At 46.2% G+C, this 13,138-nt stretch overlaps 1 protein-coding gene across 3 annotated transcripts in view; it reads left to right on the forward strand.

The window, feature by feature from the left end:
• Nucleotides 1–255: 255 nt before the first annotated feature.
• The window catches only part of GIGYF2 (GRB10 interacting GYF protein 2), a 734,963-nt gene continuing 722,080 nt past the window's right edge, over nt 256–13,138 (forward strand). For 2 of the 3 annotated variants that reach the window (XM_030217173.1, XM_030217175.1), the window contains exon 1: nt 270–314. The gene's annotated coding sequence lies outside the window, so the exon portion shown is untranslated. Of the gene's footprint in view, nt 315–13,138 lie in introns of all 3 variants that reach the window. The other variant, XM_030217174.1, reaches the window with a different exon arrangement.

Consider the following 13,138-nt stretch of genomic DNA (forward strand, 5'->3'; position numbering starts at 1 on the left):
ACTGCTGCCTCAAGGCTGCTCATGTGAGGAAAAGGAAGAAGCTTGGTCTTCCAAATATTCTACTTATTCTGTACGGCGCCAATGGGATGCCCCATACGTGGACAGCTCTCCGAGTAGTAGCACAGTGTCACTGTACCTCCCGTAGTTGATGACGCAATATTACCACATGTTCCACCCCTTTTCGTCCGAGGCCAGCTGTCAGTGCTCCTGACGCTCTCCTCACGTGACTGCACGTAACGTCGCGACAGCCATCTTGTGTTGTTGGGACTGTGGGATCGCTTTGGATTCGAGAGACTCTCGTACCGGGACTGCAGGTAATAGATCCTGTTTGGGCTCTAGAGCGTTACTACCTCTTTTAATCTTGACTGCTGTTTTTCTTGGAGTACCCAGTCGAGACCTTAGCTGCTTCTTTCCGTGTTGTCCCAGATCCAAGTGACACGCCTGGCCGCATGGACACACAGGCCGCAATTGGAGCCTCGGTCTCTCGTACCACTTCCTTCTAGCTATCCCTCGCTGTTGGCCGCAACCTTGGGCTCTCGGATAACCCCTTCACTGATAGTCCAAGAGCCTGGAGGCACTCTCTCTTTTGTACTGGCTGGTTAGGGTTTGAGGTCAGAACCAGCACCTCTTTCCCGAGGCAGCTTCTCAATTTTGGGGGAGAAGGGGTCCCGTACTGGATGTGCAGCTGGTCAGCAGCTGTTTCTTTCCAGGAATATTGTCCTTGCGGCCGGAGGTTCTTCGCCTGTGTTCCTTGTGGACTTGGTGGTTGCCAGTTGGAGTAGGAAAAGTTGAGCTACTACAGACGCTGCCTCTTTCATACCCGAATCCGAATTTCGCTAGAGTCATGATTGTATTACAGAAAATAAAGCATTACTGGGAAGTGGAGGCAGAAATGAGGTGCTCTAGAATCTGGTTTGACGTGATGTACAAGAAGATATTGAGAATTGTGAAGGAGCAGTGACTTTGACTGGATGAAAATGATTGCTGGCTCGTTGGAAAGAGGATGCCCACTGCAGGTGTTTCAAGAACATTAGACACAAAAACCACACGCTATTTCTTTCATAAGCCTTCACTAGTGGATAGAAATCTCTACGGACCTGTACTTTCTGCTACAACTTATGGCTTAGGTTTTCAGAACTGGAAATCATTTAGTTTTGTGACTGACATTACATTGTAATAGTCCATGAAAAAGCTAAACTTATTAGTGATTGTTGGGTAATAAGATAAAAAGTGCTTTGAGATGCCAATAAATCAACCTAGGCAGAAGTAATGATTATCTGCTTGTGGAAACGGTTAGGCAGAACTGCAGGCCCACCATCTGTTTGGTTTTGGTAGATTGCTTGTTGTATGTTTCTGCGCTCATCCTTATTTATGGTGAGTACTTTTGACTTTTAGTAATGCCATTTAGGTCCAGGTAATATATATATATATTTCTTTCAGTATGTTGGATTTTGTTCACACCTTTTTCAGTAGTAACTCAAGGTGAGTTACATTCAAGGTACACTGGATATTTCTCTGTCCCAGGAGGGCTCACAATCTAAGTTTGTACCTGAGGCAATGGAGGGTTAAGTGACTTGCCCAAGATTACAAGGAGCAGCAGCGGGATTTGAACTGGTCACCTCTGGATTGCAAGACCCGCTCTAACCACTAGGCCACTCCTAGGTTGAGTGGGTAACATAGTAACATAGTAGATGACGGCAGAAAAAGACCTGCACGGTCCATCCAGTCTGCCCAAGAAATGTGCCACTTTTTTGTGTATACCTTACCTTGATTTGTACCTGTCTTTTTCAGGGCACAGACCGTACAAGTCTGCCCAGCACTATCCCCGCCTCCCACCATCGGCTCTGGCACAGACCGTATAAGTCTGCCCAGCACTATCCCCACCTCCCAACCACCAGCCTCGCCTCCCACTACCGGCTCTGTGTGTAGCTAACCTTAAATGGAAACTAATGGTTCTTTAAAAAGCTATGTATAGTGTCTAGATTATATACCTATAGGTTGTTGACCACTTGTTCCAGTTATTCAATGTTGTACGATTATGAGCTAAACAGTTCAGAAAGGAGCATAAGACTAATTGTATGTTTATGGTAAATACACACTTTTTTTAAATTTAGGAGCACTGTTATTTTTAGAATGTAATGTTAAATTGACTTTTAACACCTTGTGCTTGGTATAGAGGGTGATAGCATAATGTATCTTTACAGGCTGTTTAGGCAGTGAAGTATGTTTTGTTAAGTAGAGAACAAGTGCTTAAAGCATCATTTTACATCTGCATGAAAATAAAAAAATGAAGTAAAGGTTTTTGGCCAGTGATGAAGTAACTGTCCATAAAATGCTAGAAATGTTTCGGTGAAGTTTCACTGTAGCACTAAGGACTTTTGAGGTCTTTTCCTCCACTTTTGATTTTTATGCAGATGTAAAATGAGCACTTGTTATTTATATCCACATTATTTTTCTTATGGTCTGTGGAAGTTTTTTTTCTTTTGGAAGTGACCTTTGTTAAATACAGACACGTTGGATTCTTTTCATAAGAACATAAGAATAGCCATCTAGCCCAGTAGCCTGCTTCCAGCAGTGGCTAACCCAGGTCACAAGTACCTGGCAGAAACCCAGATAGTAGCAACATTCCATGCTACCAATTCTAGAGCAAGCAGTGCCATCCCTATGTCTGTCTCAATATCAGAATGTGGACCTTTTCTCCAGGAACTTGTCCAAACCTCTTTTAAACCCCAGTACACTAACAGCTGTTACCACTTCCCCCCCGGCAATGAGATCCAGAGCTTAATTATTCTTTGAGTGAAAAAGTATTTCTTCCTATTTGTTTTAAAAGTATTTACATGTAATATTTTTGAGTGTACTCTAGTCATTGTACTTTTTGAAAGAGTGAAAAATTAACTTTTAACCATTCTACACCACTTAGGATTGTGTAGATCTCTGTCATAGTCCCTCTCAGCCATCTCTTTTCCAAACTGAAGAACCCTAACCTCTTTATCCTTTCCTCATATGGGAGGAGTTCCATCCCCTTTATCATTTTGCTCGCTGTTCTTTGAACCTTTTCTAATTCCGTTATATCTTTTTTTGAGATATGGCGACCAGAATTGAAAGCAGAATTAAATACTCAAGATGAGATCACACCATGAAATGATAGAGAGACATGTAGGCATATTTTCAAAGCACTTAGCCTTCCAAAGTTCCATAGAAACCTATGGAACTTTGGAAGGCTAAGTGCTTTGAAAATGAGCCCGATAGTATTCTTGGTCTTATTTACCATCCCTTTCCTAATAATTCCTAGCATCCTGTTTGCTTTTTTTTGGCTGCCGCTGCACACTAGGCAGAAGATTTCAACGTATTGTCTATAAAGATGTGCTTTTAATGGCTATTCTCTAAAATGTTCATGGTTCTAACTGGCACAAATGGAATATGTAATTGCACAACTAACCAACTTTGAAAGGACAAAATATTCTAAAAATTGTGATCTACATTGCATTTGTGTGTTCAAATTTGAAATGGAAACAACTGTTATAAAATTACCTAATTAATTTCTGTGTGTGCAATGTTCCCGTAATAAGCCGTATGGGAACAGATTCATGGGAACATTGGACACTAAAGGGTTAAAAACTTAGTGAATAATGTCTTTTCACAGGAAAAATTAAGGGCTTGTAAATGTCTCTTTTGCATACATATATACGTTTACTGACTTCCAAGAAATAGTCACTAAGGATATTGTTGGAGTATCTTCTTCCAGAGTAATTTTCTAGCTGCAACCCTGAATATTTTGTGTATTCCAAGAAGGTAGTAAAAACAAGAACTCCAGCAAGAAAGTCTCCTAAGAGGGACACTTGGTGGATCCTTGCTTTGACTGCTATTCACTGTATGTGAGAATTAAGCACTGGAGCCCAGAATTGAATGGTCTAATTTGTTAATCCTGTACTAAGTGGGATTCAGGTTTATCTGATAGACTACACGTATAAAAACATAGAAAATGTGGTCAGCAAGGAATTGTTTTAGTTATTCTGTTCTGCTCATGAAATTTGGGAACGGAGATATTATATACCCCTCTTCCTTGTCGTCAAGCAGATGAAGCCATTACGTAAGGGTTGTGTCCATCAACCACCAGGGGGAGATAGAGAGCACTCAACTTTTCACAGTGCCTCATGGCCAGCCAGCTCCACTGCCTCTTCAGTATTCTCTATCTCCCCAAGCAGGGTGGCTGCAGCTTCTTCGAGCTCCATCAAAAATCTGCCTGGGGGTGCCTCCTGGCTTGCCAGTTGTTAGCCGGGGTGTTAGAGGCTATAGCAGCTTCACTTTGAAGGCACATAGGTTAGCTCTTTCCCTGCCTTACCCATGCCCCCGTGGATGTGGACATGTTAGCTTGCTTTTCCCTGTCCTTTCCCACTCAGTGGATGCAGGCACATTGGTTCGCCTTTCCTGCCTTTCCCACTCATCTGAGCCTCCGGAGTTCTTATTACCTCTGCTTTCCTCACAGCGTTAAAAAAAAAAAAAAAGTTGGAACAGAGGTTTTCCTTTGATTCTTCTATGGGACCGGAGCTGTGATACTCGGTCCGGTGAGGTAAGAGTGTTTTCTAACTCCGGGGTGGGCCCGCGATCGGGGCGTTTTTGGCGCGAAACCGCCATTTTGAATTTTCCCGCCGTTTTCGGCGATGGCTGCAGAGAATGTAAAGCGCTGTTCCCGGTGTGGCAAGCGCAAATCAGCAGTGGGGCTCTGTAAATCATGCTGTACAGGTGTAAGAGCCGGCCCGAGCATGGCGAGCGATGATTCTTCCCGCTCAGAGCTGGCAGCGGACGCCATTTTGAATTCTCCGCATGGCGCGGCCTCCATAGAGACGGAGAGCCCTGAGCCCGGGGGGGGGGGGGGGGGGGGACACCTTGAATTGAGGCTATTCAGGGAGTGGCTAGCCCCGGACGGGATCTGGGTGCCCAGGGCGAGTTTTTCTCCCCTGATTTTGTGTTGTTATTGCATAAAGCATACATGCTGAAAAGAGCTCTCCCTCAAGGGTCGTCTGAGGCCCCTTCTATTGTCCACCCCGGTGGATTCTGGCCTGGGACTGCCCGCTGAGGCTATTTTCCCTGATAATTGGCATAAAGAAAAGTGTAGAAGGGCTAATTCCCCTTCAGATTGTGGTGCACCTCCTCCCCCCCCCCTCCCCGGTGGTCGGGCTGTGAGGATTCGGAGAGTTCTGGCAGGCCTTCATGGTCTGAGGAGCCAGAGTCAGGTGCAGAATTACCACAGGATCTGGATGATCCCTCCGCGGTGAGGATTTTCCACCGTGATGAGCTGCCAGCGCTTATTTCAGATGCCCTACAGGTCCTTTCTATTGAAGAGCCTGACAGTGGCAAGGCCTCCTCTGTGAATCCTAGGATGGCTAGTACCAAAAAGCCTGCTCGAGCCTTTCCTTTGCATGACTCCACCCAAGAGCTTATTTCTGCTCAGTGGGCTGACCCCGAGGGACCTTTGAAAGTTTCCAGGGCTATGGGGCAATTATACCCTCTGCGTGAGGAGCATTTGGCTCGCTTTGCAATGCCTAAAGTAGATGCCCTAGTCACTGCGGTGATAGAGAACTACCCTCCCTGTGGAAGGAGGAGTTGCCCTGAAGGATATACAAGACCGTAGGCTGGAAGCAGCACTTAAATGGTCCTTTGAAATTACAGGTCTTACTTTTCGGGCGTCTGCATGCAGTTGTTATGCTGCTAGAGCCTGCCTGGCGTGGTTGCAACAGGCAGTGGAACAGCCCGGAGATGGAGCGGAGCCCTTCTCGGGTGTGGCTCCGCGGCTGGAGTCAGCCTTGTCCTTTTTGGCTGATGCCCTTCATGATATTGTCAGAGCTTCGGCTAAACAAATGGCAGTAGCAGTGGCGGCTCGCCGTCTTATTTGGCTACGACATTGGGCAGCGGACATGGCCTCTAAGCAAAGGTTGGTGAAGTTGCCCTTTGAAGGCCTTCTCCTATTTGGTGAGGAGTTGGAAAAAAAAAATTTGTTAAAGGCCTGGGAGATCCTAAACCCCAACGCTTGCCCGAAGATAGGCCGAGGCCTTCCTCCAATGGCCAGGCGGTCCACTCCTCTTATAGACCTCGCTTCCGTGAAGCTAGAAGGTACCGCCCGGGGCGTTCTGCTGGGTTTACTTCTCGTGCCCGTTTTTCAGCAGAGGAATTCCTTTCGCTCGGACAAGCGTTCTGTAGCCACCGGTTCTAGGCCTGGAGTTCAGGGGTGACCCTCTCAATGATGGTGCGCCGGCCCCCTCCTCGCTTCCTGTCATCGAGGACGTCTTTCCCTCTTTGCCGAGAAGTGGGCCAATATTTCCTCAGATCAGTGGGTTCTGGACCTGATCAGAGATGGCTACAGGATAGAATTCAACGCCTCAGTAAGAGACGTGTTTGTGGAGTCCCGATGCGGTTCTGCCGCCAAACGGACGGCGGTAGAGGAGACTTTGCAAGGTCTGATTCAGTTAGGGGCCGTGTCCCCGGTACCTCCTGCCGAACACGGCTACGGCCGATACTCCATCTACTTTGTGGTGCCGCGAAAAGGTGGGTCTTTTCGCCCTATTCTGGACTTAAAAGAATTAAACAAGTCCCTGAGAGTGCGGCATTTCCACATGGAAACCCTGCGCTCCGTCATTGCTGCGGTACAGCCAGAAGTTTCTGAGGTTTGCGGTGTTGGGAAAACATTTCCAGTTCCGGGCCTTGCCTTTTGGCCTCGCCACAGCTCCCCGAACCTTTTTGAAGGTAATGGTGGTAGTAGCTGCTTTGCTCAGGCGAGAAGGTATCAGGGTTCACCCGTACCTTAGACGACTGGCTCATCAGAGCAGACTCTGTAACAGAGAGCTATCAAGCTACAGCCAGAGTGGTCTCAGTACTTCAATCTCTAGGGTGGTTCGTCAATATGGCCAAAAGTCACCTGACCCCCTCGCAATCTCTAGAATATTTGGGGGCCAGGTTCGACACAGACTCGGGCTATGTATACCTACCCGAGCTAAGGTGGTGCAAGCTTCAGAATCAGGTCCGTCTGCTCCTGACGATGCCCCGCCCGCGAGCTTGGGACATTGTCCAGCTGCTGGGATCGATGACACCCACATTGGAAGTGGTGCCCTGGGCGAGAGCGCACCTGAGACCTCTACAGTATTCCCTACTTCAAAGATAGTCTCCAGTTTCTCAGGATTATCAGTGCAAACTTTCTTGGCTCCCTGCGGCCCGACTCAGCATGCTGCGGCAAGGAATGCCGTTGGCGCTCCCCGATTGGTGTCTAGTAGTGACAGATGCCAGCCTGATGGACTGGGGCGCACATTGCAAGAGGAAGCATGCCCAGGGTCTATGGACACCCGAGGAGTCGGAGTGGTCCATCAACCGCTTGGAGTTGAAAGCGGTGTTTTAAGCGCTTCTGGCCTTTCAAGTGACCAGGAAGGATTGGCTGTCAGAGTGATGTCGGACAACACGACAGCAGTGGCCTACATAAATCGACAAGGCGGCACTCAGTGCAGAGCACTGGCCGCGCAGGCCGAACAGGTTTGCCACTGGGCCGAGCTGCATCTTCAGTTTCTGTCGGCAGCTCACATTGCAGGTCAGAGCAACGTGCAAGCCGATTATCTAAGCAGGCATCAGATCGATCCAGCAGAATGGGAACTAGCAGACGAAGTATTCCTGCAGATATGTGCCAAATGGGGCAAGCCCGTGATGGATCTTATGGCGACAAGTTCAAATGCCAAAGTCCCGTGCTTCTTCAGCAGACGGAGAGATCCTCGCTCGGCAGGGTTGGATGCCTTGACTCAGCCCTGGCCTCCGGGCCTACTATATGTGTTCCCTCCGTGGCCCTTGATAGGGCGCGTGCTCCTGAGGATTCGGCTGCACCCAGGAGAAGTGGTCCTCATCGCCCCGGATTGGCCCAGCAGGCCTTGGTATGCGGACCTCCGACAGGTACTAGTGGAGGCTCCCCTTCCTTTACCTCTGGTACCGAACCTGTTGTCACAGGGCCCGGTAGCCATGGAGGACGCCTGCCGCTTTGGTCTTATGGCATGGCGATTGAAAGGGCGCAATTGAGGGACAAAGGCTATTCAAACACAGTCATTTCCACTCTCCTGGAGGCCCACAAGCGTTCCACTTCTGTGGCTTATGCCAGGATTTGGCGCCAGTTTGAGTCTTGGTGTGTTTCAAAAGCGATCACACCCATGCGGGCACCTGTCTCGCCGATTCTGGACTTTTTGCAGGATGGTGTACAAATAGGCTTGGCCTATAATTCCCTGCGGGTGCAAGTGGCAGCGTTGGCCTCCCTTCGTGGTAAGGTTGAAGGCGTCTCTTTAGCTGCTCATCCAGATGTGGCACGGTTTCTTAGTGGGGTGCTTCAGCTCCGGCCTTCCGTGCGAGCACCCTGTCCAGCTTGGAACCTAGGGCTAGTTTTGAATGCCCTGCAGGCTTCTCCTTTTGAGCTTCTTCGGCGAGCATCGGAGAAAGATTTGACACTAAAGGCCGTTTTTCTTGTGGCCATTACTTTGGCGAGACGGGTGTCAGCTCCAGGCGCTGTCCTGTAGAGACCCATTTCAGCAATTCTCAGAGTCCGGGGTCACGTGCCTTCCTTCATGCCTAAGGTGGTTTCAGCGTTTCACCTAAACCAGCCTATTTTCTTGCCCTCCTTTGATAAGGAGGAGTTTCCAGAATCTTTTGGGCAGTTGCACCTGTTGGATGTGCGCAGGACTCTACTGCAGTATCTGCGAGTTACTATCTCTTTCAGGATCTATGATCATCTGTTTGTTTTGCTATCAGGTCCTCGCAGAGGGTCTCCAGCGTCTAAAGCCACTATTGCCCGCTGGCTCAAAGAAACTATCTTTTCAGCTTATCTGCTTGCCGGCTGGTCTCCGCCGGTAGCCTTTAATGCGCATTCTACCAGAGCGATTTCTTCCTCTTGGGCTGAAACTAGAGCACTCTCTCGTCAAGAGATATGCAGTGCAGCAACATGGGCTTCTAAGCTCTCTTTTGCCCGACATTACAGGCTGGATGTGGCTGCTAGGAGGGATGCGCGTTTTGGAGCACAAGTGCTAGTGCGTGGTGTGACCTGTTCCTACCCTATATAGGGATTGCTTTGTTACATCCCATACGTAATGGCTTCATCTGCTTGATGACAAGGAAGGGAAAATTAAGTTCTTACCTTGGTAATTTTCTTTCCTTTAGTCATAGCAGATGAAGCCATGAGCCCTCCCTGTATGATTGTCTGTATGCTGTGAATCTGTTTCAGGTTCTGTTCTTGTTTTCTGAAGTTCCTTCCTTGGGAGAAAGTTGGAAAACAGTCTTCAGGATTCATGTTCACTTATAGGAGGCTGAGTCCATTCCCTCCAGTTTATGTTTTGAAGGATGAGTTTATTCCCTCCAGTTATACAATAAGGAGGACGAGTTTATTCCCTCCAGGAGGGTGTGTTCATTACCTCCTTTTGAGTTCATGCCCTTGTTAAGGGACCATCGTTAGCTGTGAGGAAAGTTCATGTTATTCCCATTGCGGTTTGCCATACTGCTTTGGAAGCTTCAAATACTGAAGAGGCAGTGGAGCTGGCTGGCCATGAGGCACTGTGAAAAGTTGAGTGCTCTCTATCTCCCCCTGCTGGTTGATGGACACAACCCATACGTAATGGCTTCATCTGCTATGACTAAAGGAAAGAAAATTACCAAGGTAAGAACCTAATTTTCCCATTTCCACCTCCCATATTCAATGTGAATGACTTGACATGATGAACCAGCATTAGATGAGGGACTTTGCTGTTAGGTGAAGAGAAGGATGGGGGATTAAATAGTCAAGATGCAGTTAAGTCCTTAGACTTACAGTTCTGTCATTATATTGGATATCATTAAGTGGTGACATAAATATAGATAGCCAAGTGTCCTGCTTGTATTCCTCTAGCAATCCTTATTTAAGCTGTAGTATATTGGCCCCCACCTATGTTAATTTGTCATCATGTGAATCGGTACAGTTAAAAGTTCAGTGGTGCTTGTTGATTCCCTCTGCTGGGTAGTGCAAGTCAAAGCAAAGACTCGATCTTGAGCACAAAGGAAACAGCAAAAGAACTCTGGGGCAACAATAGACAGAGCAAGGGGATAGGTATCAAAATTCACAAAGTGATGGGTGTATAGCACCACTAAGACCTTGTTTAGATCATTCTGTCCCTCCAAGCTGGATAATTGTACAATGAAGAAACTGATCAGGGAGACCTGTTCCAGCAGACTTACAGCTGTAATTGCTGTCAGCGGTGTTTCCACCAAATATGTCACCCTCCCCCCAATTTTGTTGCATAAAATAAAATATATTTTCCTTTTAAAGGTGTGGAGTATTGTGTATTAAGTGGGAAAAAATCATTTAAATGCATGGAGATCCAATGCACTGACATAAAATGTAAAAAATAAAATAAAACACAAAAAAACAAAACTTCAAGGGAGAGTAGCCACTGTCCCCTGGATTCTGTATAGTATGCCTAGAGATCTGCACCAAAATCCAAATGTATTCTATAACAATGTGCACACCTTAATTGGCTTAACAAGCTAATCAGTGTTGATAACGGGTCTTAAGCAATAATAAGCAGTAATTGGTAATAGAATTTACCTGCACAACTCGCTAAGCGCATTCTGTAATGCAGTGCGCTTAACATCTAATGCACACAGACAAAAAGGGTATAGATATGGGCGGGGAAAGGGCACTTTGTGCGCATTCTGAAATTTACACGCATATAGAATATGGCCCAGTGCGCCTAAATCTAAATGCCAGGATTTACGCCACATTTTTGAATGTATGCATGTAGTTTTAGGTGCTGATGTATCAATAAAGCATATTCTATATATGGCGCCTAAATCTAGGTGCTGCTTATAGAATACACTTAGTGGACATTGATTTCTGTACCAATTTTTTTTTTAGTCGCCATATATAGAATTTCCCCTTTTGCGTGTTTGTGTGTGTGTGTCATTCTAATGATATGTTAAATATATCAAGAAAAGTACTTAAGAACAATGGTTCATATAAAAAAGTATTAATTACATGAGGCCAAAAATATTAATTTGGGATTGTAATTTGTTATATATTAGAAATTTGGAAAAAAGTGGTGAGTTGTTGGTAGGAAACATTGCTTATGCAGTGATATCTTGGTGACAGTGAATGAGCATATATATATGTATACACAGTGCAATCCGCTTAAGTGCAAGGGTAGGGGACCAAAGAAATACATGCAGTTAACCGGAGCGTGCACTTAACTGTTGTGACCCAAAGAAGCTTGACATCTGACAAACATATGTACAGTACTGTTTATATGTACAGTATACAGTCTCCGTTAACTGACGTTATACAGTCTCCGTTAACTGACGTTAGGCTTACTTGAAGTAATCAGTCATAGTCCTCTGTACTCTATTGTGTCTGTGAGTTCCATAGACTACGTCTGCCAGACGGTAAAAACTTTCATAGCACTGACATCCAGTGGCCTCCAGATAGGCCCGCACGGTGTTGAGACTCTCCAGCACTCTTGCAAAAGTGACAGGAGGTTGTTGAATTTCGTCAGCATGTGCCTCGCTGCTCATTTCATCATCTGTTTCATCATTAGCCGTTGCCTGTGTGTAGGCGCATATTTCGACATCAGTGTTGTCTTCAGCTGTTTGTAGTTCGTAATAAACAGCAATGTAGTGATGAAACTCCTCTTCAGTAACACCGGTTGGGATGTCAATAACTTGTTCATGTGACATGTTTTCAACAACTGCATCTGTCTCGTTCCTCTCCACATCCTTAACAAAGCTTGCCCGCTTGTGGCAGTTCACAATGGTTGCCTGTGTAACATGATTCCAGGCTTCTTTCTGCATATGTAGGGAACCAACAGTAATTACAAGCCAGTTCAGCAGCACGTTTATCCTTGCCAGTCTGGTCATCCAATATGCTCATCAGACGACGTAGCGCAAGAGCCCGATAATGTTGTTTGAAATTGGCTATTATGCCCTGATCCGTAGGTTGGATCAGAGAGGTAGTGTTTAGTGGCAGGAAGACCACCTTGACGTTAGCCTGACATCGTCACTGTGTGCAGCACAATTCTCTCAAAGCAACAAAATCTGACGCTTTTGTGCCCGCATTCTTGTGTCTAATTTCTTTAGCCACTGCTTCCAAATGTCCCCAGTCATCCATGAATTTGCGTTAGCCTCGTATGACACAGGAAGTCGCTTAACTTTCTTGAAGCAATGGGGCTGTTTGCTCTTTCCAGTGGCGAGTGGTTCCAACTTCTCACTCCCATCCATGTTGCAGCAAAGGAGGATCGTCAGTCAGTCCTTCAATGTTTTACTTCCTCTAGTTTTGGCTTGTTTGAATGCAAGTGTTCCATCAGGAATCGCTCGCCAGTAGAGACAGTTTTTGTCAGCATTGAAAATGTCACGAGGTGCAAACTCATTCAAGATGGTAGGAAGAACTGAAACAATCCAATTTTCAGCACCAAAGTCGTCAGCGTCTTGTTTTTCACCATGCTGTTTCTTGAATTTTATGTTGTTTCTTTGCTTCCATCTTTGAAACCATCCAACAGTGGCTTTGAATTCAATTAGTCCAAGACTTTCAGCTAGCTGATTAGCTTTCTCCATAAGCAGTGGACCACTGACAGGAAACTGTCTGCTCCTGACTTGAGAAAACCACAGAAGAAGAGCATCTTCTACATCCTCAGCTTTTCCCGCCCGTTTTTGTTTCCTGTGTGTATTTGTATTGTTTTGCCAGTCTTCCAGAAGCTGATCTTTCTGCTTCAAGATGCGTGAAATTTGACTGGGATTGACACCATATTCTTTAGCAATAGATGCTTGACTATGTTTTCTAATTTTTTAAGAACTTCTATTCGTTCAGCCAGTGTTAGTCTTACAGTTGTGCGATGACGACGACAACTCCTCCAGTGTACACTCTGACAACTTTCGCTTATTTTGCCTGTGGCAGTTAACCAATGAGATTTCAAATTTATCACCCGTTTGTCACGTGCCAATCGGCTTCTATATTCCGTGCATGCGCTTATGCGGAGTCTTTCCTGCAGAGGAGCGGTCTTAAACCATGTATATAAGCGAATCTTGCACTTATCAGTGGTGCGCTAAACTGAAGTTTGTCCCATAGAAATTGATGGCGCCAAAAACAGGACTGAAGTACGGCATG

This window comes from Microcaecilia unicolor, chromosome 10 (genome assembly GCF_901765095.1).
Source record: "Microcaecilia unicolor chromosome 10, aMicUni1.1, whole genome shotgun sequence".
NCBI classification, from domain to species: Eukaryota; Metazoa; Chordata; class Amphibia; order Gymnophiona; family Siphonopidae; genus Microcaecilia; species Microcaecilia unicolor.